The 9,398-nt window shown below is 44.1% G+C and overlaps 1 non-coding gene across 1 annotated transcript; it reads left to right on the top strand.

The window, feature by feature from the left end:
- The first annotated feature begins 257 nt into the window (after positions 1-257).
- Positions 258-450, top strand: LOC143281806 (U2 spliceosomal RNA). The gene has a single exon (XR_013055182.1). It is a non-coding gene; the product is annotated as a U2 spliceosomal RNA (small nuclear RNA).
- The last annotated feature ends 8,948 nt before the right edge of the window (positions 451-9,398 follow it).

Raw genomic sequence — 9,398 nt, 5'->3', positions numbered from 1 at the left:
GGCTCTGTGAGCTGTGGGTCTGAACACAACAGGCCTCCTTCCTCCAGCTATCTCAGTACGTTCAGTGATCCTTACCCTGGCAGTAACTTATTGTAGATGTTCCCTCCTCCTTCTTTTGCCCCTCCTCCTCCTCCTCCTTCTTTGTGCTCTTCCTCTTCGTCATCATCGTCATCATTTTCGTCATCATCACCATCATCATTTTCTTTTCTTCTTCTTCTTCTTTGTGCTTTTCTTCTTTGTCATCATCTTCATCATTTATCGCTTCTCGGCCTTTTGGCTAAGATCAAAGTGTAGTATCTGTTCTTATCAGCTTAATATCTGATACGCCCCCTACCCGGGGGCTACGATATTGAACTGATTTTTGAACCTCGGCGAAGTGTCAGGGGCTTGCTCCACCTTCGCCACGGGTTGGCCTGGTATTGCAGTACCTCCAGGATCGGCCCACTCCCCTTTGACTAAGCGCGTTGGGTTACGCTGCTGGTCGGGCATCTGCTTGGCAGATGTGGTGTAGCGTATATGGATTTGCCCGAACGCAGTGACGCCTCCTTGAGCTACTGAAACTGAAACTGAAACTTCATCATTGTCATCATCATCACCATCATCATTTTCTTTTCTTCTTCTTCTTTGTGCTCTTCTTCTTCGTCATCATCTTCATCATTGTCATCATCATCATCATTTTCTTTTCTTCTTCTGCTTCTTCTTCTTTATCTCACACAGAATAAAGTACAAGATCAGCACTCTATGTTATAGATGCATTCACAAAACTGCCCCTTCCTATCTCTGCGGCTGCCTTCACCTCTACACTCCATCTCGCTCACTACGATCGGCCTCGGATCCACTCTGTTTACGCATACCCAGATTCAAACACTCGACTATTGGCCGCCGTTCTTTCTCTGTTTCTGGACCTTGCGATTGGAATGAACTTCCTTTTTCGCTTCGTCAAGTCTCCACACTCAGCTCTTTCAAGTCTGGCCTTAAAACCCACCTCTTCCCAAAATAGCCTCCCTTGCCTGCCCTTCCTTGTCTTTAGTTTCTACAGTTTTAGAGTTATGCATGCGTGTGAATGACTGGTGCGAAGGCGCTTTGATTTGTCTCTGCACAAGATCCAGCGCTATATAAATACCATTATTATTATTTATTATTATTATTCTTCGTCATCATCATCATCATCGTTTTCTTTTCTTCTTCTGCTTCTTCTTCTTTGTGCTCTTCTTCTTCATCATCATCATCATCATCGTTTTCTTGTTCTTCTTCTTTGTGCTCTCCCTCTTCGTCATCATCTTCATCATTGTCATCATCATCACCATCATCATTTTCTTTTCTTCTTCTTCGTCATCGACATCATCATCACCATTTTTTTTTCTTATTCTTTTTCCTCGCCCCCCCCCCCCCCCCCCCCCCCCATTTTTTTTCCCCCCCATTTTTTCTCTCTGGCAGATGTGGTGAACCGGATAGGGGTCAAGTCAGTCCGCGCGCTCTGACGTCCCTTTGAAAGTGACTTTTCTTGTTCCTCTATTTTTGCGTTGTCGTCGTCGTCTTCTTTTTTATTTTTAGTTTATTTTACTTTATTTTATTTTGTTATTCTTTTGTTGTAATTTCCTCCTCCTCCTCCTCCTCCACCTCCTCCACCTCTTTTGTCTTCATCTTCCTCGCACCCTGCTCTTCCTCCCACCCCCACTCCACCCCCCTCGCCTTTTTCTATCTCATTCGTCTTCTCCCTGTTCTTTTTTTTCTTATTCTGCCTCCCTTAATTTTGTCTTCATTCTCTACTTGTTCTCTGCCTACTCTTCTACTCTTTCATTAAAAAAAAAACCAAAAAAAAACCCCAACAACTTTGACTTGGTGTTGATTCTGTCTTTTTTCTTTCTTTTTTTATTTTAACCCAAGCATCAAGCGTTTATATTTATTTATTTATTCATTTATTTTGTCCAGTATAACTTTTCCCGCATTTATTTTCCTGCCTTTGCTTGGGTTTTGACATTAACATCTCCTCTCTTTTTTCCAGTCTCTCAAGTTTTTATTTATTTTATTTTATTTTATTTTATTTTATACTTTTGTACTCAGAGTGAGAGAGTTTATATCATCTACCATTTCTTATACGCGCCCTCTCTTATAGTAGAGTTTGCTAGCTCGGTCTGTCTGTCTGTAATCTCTCTCTCTCTCTCTCTCTCTCTCTCTATATATATATATATATATATATATATATTCTGAACTTGATAGGTTTGAAATATGATTATATATATATATATATATATATATATGTATATCAAGTTCAGAATTGAATTAGCAAACTGACGAGTTGCGTTGTCTTCTCAGAGTTGCTTACTGAAAACAATGACAACTGCCGTATGTATTTTCCAAGGAGCGCAGCCATCGATCGCTCCGAAGGTGACTATTGGCATTGGTGATAAGGTATGTGTTTGCATTGTTTCGTGTGTGCGGTTTGAGTAACTCAGGACTTGTTTAGCCTCGGGGTGGTTTCTGACCATGAAACAATATTGTTTCCGGTTGGGGACTGGGAGGCACAAGCTACTTTGTGTGTTCTTCGGTTTCCGAATCATCGGTTACTTTTTCCCACATCGACAGCATCATTTGTTTAGCTTTTTACTTCGCATTTATTCACTCAGACACGAACGTACATACGCATTTACACGCACGTACGCACACGCAGATAAAACACATTGATTTTATCACAGCACTCTTTACCACCAGCCACAACTGCCTTTAAGATAAATCGTGTGCTTTTTGTTGTGTTTTAGGCTACATTTTCCTTTCGTGTTCCGTTCATGGTTTGAACGATGAACTTTCAGTCTTAGGGTCCTGGGTTCGAATCTCGGTTTCTGGCGTGAAGGATGGAGTTCTTTTTTTCCGATTGCCGAGGTCAACAGATATGCAGATCTTACAGTGCCAACATCGTTCGTGTGTATCTACATAAAAGATACGCTCTTTAAAATCCCTATAACCCACAATCAGTGGATTATGGAAACAATAACATACCCAGTATGCACACACCCTAAAAACGCAGAATGGCTGCGTACATTACATATTACAGATTGCAGAATACTTTATTATCTCAACAAGAGAATTTCATTTGTGGTGTAAAACACATAAACAACACACTGAAATCACAGTCATTTAACATGTATACATAAAAGACATAAAATGTTCAGATGGCAACCCATGTATACAATAAATAATCACAGTAGATAAAAACAACACAACAGAAACCTTTAAAAGGTAACAAAGTAAATCATACATACATCATCACAGCCATACATGTGCAACACAAAATATCAGTTAAAGGATATGAATAAAATAGGCATGAAATAGCGTTCTAAAAGTAGACATAAGACATAAAAAGATTATAATAACAATGCGGGGTAAAATAGTCACACACGTAAAAGCCGACTCGTGCATACCAGTGGACGTGCGAGTTGCAGCCCGCGAACGCAAAAGACTCGAGAAAAGTCTCGTCCTTGTGTTGTCTGTTTATCAAACACATACCTTTGGGCAAAGCAGTTTATATCTGTTATAGTTTTTTTTTTCTTTTTTTAACATTCATGATAAACTGCGCAGAGTGGAACAGACCGGGTTGGCAACATTATCTGGAGTTAAGAGTATCTGCTTAATTAGTTAAGTTGCTCGGATAATCAGCTGTACAGTGTTTCTGCTTTGGGCATAACTGTCCCTAAGATAGGAGTACTGCTGTCCCGGCATACCCGAAAAGGTCCCGCGTGAAAGGTGTTAACGTGGGACGTGGTATCCCACAAGTGCAAGGTGGGGGAAAGGCCGTTTAGAGGGTGACGAACAGTTGATCGCAAGGGTTGCCATGACGGGATTGGACAACACTACCACAAGTAAACAAAAAAGTGGTCAAAATCATTTCAGTTTGAACTATCAGACACCTTTTGTTTTGTTCTTCAGCAACTTGTCCCTGATTGCTCCATCTCAACAGATGTTGTTTTTCTCTCTCTCTTTCTTTCCGTGCTCCAGAATATTGTCTTTAATCTCATCAAAAGCTTTGTTGCAGTCCAATACCTTGTCTGTGAATTGTCTGATGGATCTCGACAGATTTTTCCCACCTCTGTGCTCCAGACTGTTGCCTCTAATTCCATCAGATGTGTCATTTGCATTCCATCCATCTTGTCTCTTGATTTGTCCAATGGATCTCAACAGATTGGGTTTGTTTGTTTGTTGTGCTCCAGACTCTTAATCTCGTCAGATGCTTTATCGCAATGCAGTATCTGCTCCGATCACTGGTTTGTCCGATGCATCTCAACAGATCTTTGTGTGTGTGTGTGTGTGTGTGTGTGTGTGTGTGTGTGTGTGTGTGTGTGTGTGTGTGTGTGCTCCAGAATGTTGTCTATTAATCTCGTCAAATGCTTAATCGCAGTTTAGTATCTTGTCACTTATTTGTCCTATGGATCTGAACAGATTGTTTTTGTTTTTAGTCAGTGCTCCAGACTGTTGTCTCTGAATCAGTCTCGTCAGATGCTTTATCGCAGTCCAGTATCTGCTCACTGGTTTGTCCGATGCATCTCAACATATTTTGTGTGTGTGTGTGTGTGTGTGTGTGTGTGTGTGTGTGTGTGTGTGTGTGCTCCAGAATGTTGTATCTTGATTTCGTCAGATGTTTTATCACAGTCCAGTATCTGGTTACTGAACTGTTCGTTGGATCTCAACAGAATGTGTGTGTGTGTGTGTGTGTGTGTGTGTGTGTGTGTGTGTGTGCTCCAGAATGTTGTATCTTGATTTCGTCAGATGTTTTATCACAGTCCAGTATCTGGTTACTGAACTGTTCGTTGGATCTCAACAGAATGTGTGTGTGTGTGTGTGTGCGCGCGCGCGTGCGCGTGTGTGTGTGTGTGTGTGTGTGTGTGTGTGTGAGTGTGTGTCCAGAATGTTGTCTCTTAATCCCGCCAGATGCACTATAGCAGTCCAGTAGCTTGTCATTGATTTGTCCGACACGCCCGAGTCCAGTCTTAAAGTAGACCTATATCTCCGTGTGTACAACCATAGACATGTATCTCAATCATGGACATATATCTCAACCATGGACATATATCTCAGTGTTTACAACCAGGGACATATATCTCAAATGGGACATATATCTGTACCGTGGGTATAGATCTCGGTGTGTAGAACCATGGACATATGTCTCAGCCATGGACATATATCTCAGAGTGTACAACCCGCCGTCGGTCGCCCATCCCTGAGAGCAGAGAGAGAGAGGGCAGAGGCCTCCTTGCTTCCTGCACCTGTTTTTTGTCGGTGTGCTGATAGCCGTGGGCTGGTGATGGAGGGAGCTGGTCATTAGGCCCCAGGTTAGGCTAATTAGTGCCGGGGCTGCATGCCACGTGCACGCAAGATAAACAGCGGCGGCGGCGGCTAACTTACGTAGGTCTTATCTAGCCTGTGGGAAGGCGGGCCTTCACCGCTAGGCTAGGCTAGGCTGGGCTTAGATTGGATAGGATAGGATAGAACAGAATAAAATAGAATGCTAGAATAGAACCTGAAGGTTAAGTTTATTTGACACACGCCAAGACTAAAACAAACAACCATTCAAACAAACCGTTGCGACAGTGTTGAATCGTAACACATTTTGTTTTCCCCCGCATAGGCCTGCCGTACTTATGCCGTTTAAGTCCTTTGTGGATTTTCTGTCCATAACGAAGAGAGCGTGTTGTGTTTTCAATATTGACCTGTTGATGCTTCAGCGAAGCGCTTGTTCTAAGAATAGGACAGAATGACAATGTCTTATTACCAAGTGTATTGGGGTCACAAGGAATATTGGTGGGGAGGGGGTGGGGGTGGGGGGGTCAAGGGGGATAGTACACGAAACGTACAAACATAAATCGCCATAACATTTTTTGTTTACCTTTAGGATGAAAGGACCTGTACTTATTCAAATCGATTTATTGTAATTCCATTAGATATGTACAGTTATGTTTGTTTATGGTTTGCTCAGAGTTCTGTCAGTAATCAATCTTGAGTTTTTGTGTGTCAGAACCGAAAAAGGTGTCGGACTTGTAAGGAAGAACGTAGAGTTTATGACTATCACACCCACCGCTTGCTGTTTTCGTCAACCCCAGTGGCCAGGACAAACATTCAGTTTATATGACTAGCAAACCCACCGCTTGCTGTTTTCGTCAACCCCAGTAACCAGGACAAACATTCAGTTTATATGACTATCACACCCACCGCTTGCTGTTTTCGTCAACCCCAGTGACCAGGACAAACATTCAGTTTATATGACTATCACACCCACCGCTTGCTGTTTTCGTCAACCCCAGTGGCCAGGACAAACTTTCAGTTTATATGACTAGCAAACCCACCGCTTGCCGTTTTCGTCAACCCCAGTGGCCAGGACAAACATACAGTTTATATGACTATCACACCCACCGCTTGCTGTTTTCGTCAACCCCAGTGGCCAGGACAAACGTACAGTTTATGAGTATCACCCACCACTTACTGTTTTTGTCAGTAAGGCCTGTGGCCACATTAGGGACATGATACTAGCTGCAGAAAAGCTGTGTGTGGTGGACTGACTGAGCAAAGGATCCAGTGTCTGAGTGGACACATTACGGGGGTGGGTGGGGAGGAGGGGGGGATGGGAGCGGAAGGGGAGGGGATGGGAGAGGGGATGGGAGCGGGCGGAAACAAATTGGATAATGGAACCTTGGAGCGTCAGTGCATGCCTGGCTGCATTTGGTTTTCTCCTGTCTTTCCACAGTGGGGCCCCCGTCAGGTGCTGTGTGTGTGCGTGTGTGTGTGTTTGTGTGTGTGTGTGTGTGTGTGTGTGTGTACGTATGTTTTTGTGTGTGGGGGGGAGGGGATGGGGGTGTGGGGGGAAGGGGGTTTTGGGGTGGGGCGAGGGGTGTGTGTTTTTGGTTTGTGTGTGTGTGTGTGTGTGTGTGTGTGTGTGTGTGTACAGTACATGCGTGCATATGTTTGTGTGTGTGTGTGTGTTTGTGCATGTGCGCGTGCGTGCGCGTGTGTGCTTTAAGATAAATTGTTTTATTCAATTCTTCAAGGACATAGCAGGGTAAGCATTCACATCACCTGCACGATTTGGAACATTTCTAAGGGAAAAAAAGATATATAGGGGTGAAAAAGAAAGGGGTTGAGGATGCAAATACACGGTTGTTTTGTTGTTGTTGTTTTTTTAGGAAAAGGGAGATATTAATGTTGAATATTCAAAGCATTTATACGAATGTGACCCAGTTACATTGTAATGAGATGACACACAGACCTCAGTTACAGCACGCTGTTTCCAATGGGACTGAACAATGTCAGGACTCAAGGATACTTCGTAACATTGTCCAGTCTCCTGGTCAGTCTTCCGGGGGGGGGCCGTTGAACTCCTTGTCTCGTTGCCTGGGATGTGCCCGCTGAAGGTCAGCTGGCTGACCAAGAGGGCTGTGCAACACATGGCTGTTTGCTCCGTGGTCTGGCCAGCGTCTCCGGTACGGTCTCTGAGTTCTGCCGGTGGTAGTAGCACTCTGGCAGTTTCTACTTCCCCTGACAATGATGGTGACGCAGCTGGTCTGTTTCTTTGTTCTCTGGCTACGTTTTGGTGCGTCTGTTCTTTGGACGAGTTTCTCTCTTCCTTGTCTGTCTGTCATGGGGTGATTATGTCCACCAACCCTCGCGCCTGGTTCAGTTTTTGCGTGCATATCATGGGTCACGTCTTTGTTATAAACTATCACCGGCACTACATGTTTGATTGTGATATGAATTTGACTTCTTTTTTTTTGGGTCTCATTTGTTCGTTTATCTCATGTATACAATGGTTGACTGAATGATTCATTGATTGTTGGCTTGTTTTGCTTTGCTTGGAAATGTCAGTGTGTGTGTGTGTGTGTGTGTGTGTGTGTGTGTGTGTGTGTTAATAAGAAATAAATCTATATCATAGTGAGAACCGTATTTTAAAAAGTTATTCAAGAAAATATAAGACAGAAAAGAAATGGAAAAACAGGTTTTGTTAAAAAAATTTTTTAAAATCAGCTTCGACACAGAAAACGATGTCGTAAACTCCCCGTCGCGCACGGAATGTTCTGTTCTCCTCTAAACTCGTTACCTGCTCTCTCTGGTTAGAAAGGAGGGAAACTACATATACAATATAGATTTTTTTTTTTTTAAAGGGGGGGGTGGTGGTAGGGAAGAAATGACTATAACCTTCAGGCAACTAGATAAGCCGGTGAAATGCCCCTAGAGTGCCCTCCCCCCCCCCAAGTTTACTCCGCGGAGTCCTTCTTGGGGAAAACCTGAACTGAATGACTGCAGTAAGGAGTTTGCCTCCGAGAAGACTCCAATCCTGGCTCTGAAATGACTCAATGCCCTTAAGATATTTTTGGTTTTTTTGGTTTTTTGTGCGTCTCAAATTCATTAAAGCGTAGTAAAGAGCTGGTGGTGGTGGTGGTGGGGTGGGGTGGGTGGGGGTAGAATTTACACTGGGCACTCCCCACAACACTCTAGTTCAGGTCCCAAAAGCGCTCCATGATGAACTAATGGTATCTTTTCTGCTCCACCAGTCATTCTGCTGCCAAATGACGCCCCCCCCTCCCCCCGGCACGCACACACACAGACACACATATCCACACACCCTCAAGCCCCCCTCAAGATTTGTCTTCATTTTCTCAAGCTAAATACGTGTTATAAAACGTTGGGTTTTTTTGTTTTTATTCTTTTTTAATTTTTGTACTCAACTAGTCATTCTGCCGCCAAATAACCCCCTCACCCCACACACCCTAGCCTACACTCCCACCCCCAACCCCCCGCCCAAGCCCCCTCAAGATTTGTCGTGATTTTCTCAAGCAAAGTACGTGTTATAAAACGTTGTTTTGGTGGGTTTTTTTTTAATTTGAAAATATTCCAAATGAATTTAATGTAGGTAGGGTATACTAAAAATGCCCAGCTCTGAAACCGGGCTGGGGTGCGGGGTGTGTGTGTGTGTGGGGGGGGGGGGGGGGGGGGGGGGGGGGGGAGGGGGTTCTGGGTCGACTCCAGCAGTAGTGCTTAGAGTCATTGCGTTGCGTAACACCGGGAAAGCGAACCCTGTTTTCAACGATCTACTGGCAGATATCTGTGGCCGCTAATGAGCCATCACGCACATACATGGCGAGGGGAGCGGTGGGGGATCGAGGGGGGGGGGGGGGGGGGGGGGGTGGCGGGAAGTGAGAAAAAGACCCTGCCCGAATAACCACCCGCACCCTGGCTCGTTAGAAATGCACGCATAAACCCAGTTTGCAAGAATGCCAACTAGCTTGGAAAAAAAAGAAGAAAAAAGTCACGGAACATGACTGACGTGTGAAAGCTGAACAAGAACGAACTGCCACACAATGTGAGTCTCTGTGATGATAATCTTGTGTTGTTCGGTTGTCCGCGTGTCTGTCTGT

This window comes from Babylonia areolata, chromosome 4, assembly GCF_041734735.1.
Source record: "Babylonia areolata isolate BAREFJ2019XMU chromosome 4, ASM4173473v1, whole genome shotgun sequence".
Taxonomy (NCBI): domain Eukaryota; kingdom Metazoa; phylum Mollusca; class Gastropoda; order Neogastropoda; family Buccinidae; genus Babylonia; species Babylonia areolata.
The sequence above is the reverse complement of the archived record's forward strand: the minus strand, read 5'-3'. Positions and strand labels throughout refer to the sequence as shown.